Source organism: Orcinus orca, chromosome 15, assembly GCF_937001465.1.
Source record: "Orcinus orca chromosome 15, mOrcOrc1.1, whole genome shotgun sequence".
NCBI classification, from domain to species: Eukaryota; Metazoa; Chordata; class Mammalia; order Artiodactyla; family Delphinidae; genus Orcinus; species Orcinus orca.
In genome coordinates this window covers 31,327,607-31,329,648 of record NC_064573.1, presented here as the reverse complement: position 1 = coordinate 31,329,648, position 2,042 = coordinate 31,327,607, and positions in this window count along the sequence as shown.

Here is a 2,042-nt window from a genome sequence, read left to right as displayed (position 1 = left end):
AAATACAAAGGATCATGAGAGATTACTACAAGCAAACATATGCCAATAAAATGGACAACCTAGAAGAAATGGACAAATTCTTAGAAAAGCACAACTTTCTGAGACTGAACCAGGAAACAATAGAAATATAAACAGAACAATCACAAGCACTGAAATTGAAACTGTGATTAAAAATCTTACAACTAACAAAAGTCTAGGACCAGATGGCTTCACTGTGAATTCTACCAAAATTTTAGAGAACAGCTAACACCTATCCTTCTCAAATTCCTCCAAAATATAGCAGAGCAAGAAAACTCCCCAACTCATTCTATGAGGCCACCATCACCCTGTTACCAAAATCAAATCAGAAAATTAGAGGCCAATATCACTGATGAACATAGATGCAAAAATCCTCAACGAAAATGTGAGCTAACAGAATCCAACAGCACATTAAAAGGATCATACACCACGATCAAGAGGGGTTTATCCCAGGAATGCAAGGCTTCTTCAATATAAGCAAATCAATCAATTTGATACACCACATTAACAAATTGAAGGATAAAAACCATATTCTAATCTTAATAGATGCAGAAAAAGCTTTCAACAAAATTCCACACCCATTTATGATAAAAACCCTCCAGAAACTAGGCATAGAGGGAAGTTACCTCAACATAATACAGGCCATATATGACAAAACCCACAGCCAACATTGTTCTCAATGGTAAAAAATTGAAAGCATTTCCACTAAGATCAGCAATAAGACAAGGTTGCCCACTCTCACCACTATTATTCAACATAGTTTTGGAAGTTTTAGCCACAGCAATCAGAGAAGGAAAAGAAAGAAAAGAATCCAAATAGGAAAAGAAAAAGTAAAAGTGTCACTTTTTGCAGATGACATGATACTATACACAGAGAATCCTAAAGATGCTACCAGAAAGCTACTAGAAGTCATCAATGAATTTTGTAAAGTAGCAGGATACAAAATTAATGCACAGAAATTTCTTGCATTCCTATACACTAATGATGAAAAATCTGAAAGAGAAATTAAGGACACATTCCCATTTACCATTGCAACAAAAAGCAAAAAATACCTAATAATAAGCCTACCTAATGAGACAAAAGACCTGTATAAGGTCTATAAGACACTGATGAAAGAAACTGAAGATGATACAAATAAATGGAGAGATATACCATGTTCTTGGATTGGAAGAATCAACATTTTGAAAATGACTAGACTACCCATGGAAGTCTACAGATTCAATGCAATCTCTATCAAACTACCAATGGTATTTTTCAGAGAACTAGAACAAAAAATTTCACAATATGTATGGAAACACAAAAGACTCCGAATAGCGAAAGCAATCTTGAGAACAGAAAAGGGAGCTGGAGGAATCAGGCTCCCTGACTTCAGACTTTACTACAAAGCTACAGTAATCAAGACAGTATGCTATTGGCACAAAAACAGAAGTACAGATCAGTGAAACAGGATAGAAAGTCCAGAGATAAACACACACACATATGGTCACCTTATTTTTGATAAAGGAGGCAAGAATATACAATGGAAAAAAGACCGCCTCTTCAATAAGTGGTGCTTAGAAAACTGGACAGCTATATATAAAAGAATGAAATTAGAACACTCCCTAATACCATACACAAAAATAAACTCAAAATGGATAAAGACCTAAATGTAAGACCAGGCACTTTAAAACTCTTAGAGGAAAACATAGGCAGAACACTGTATGACTTAAACTACAGCAAGATCCATTTTGACTCAACTCCTAGAGAAATGGAAATAAAACCAAAAATAAACAAATGGGACCTAATGCAATTTAAAAGCTTTTTCACAGTACAGGAAACCATACAAAAGATGAAATGACAACCCTCAGAATGGGAGAAAATATTTGCAAATGAAGTAACTGACAGAGGATTAATCTCTAAAATATATAAGTAGCTCATGCAGCTCAATATCAAAAAAAAAAAAAATCCAAAAATGGGCAGAAGACTTAAACAGACATTTCTCCAAAGGAGATATACAGATTGCCAACAAACACATGAAAGGATGC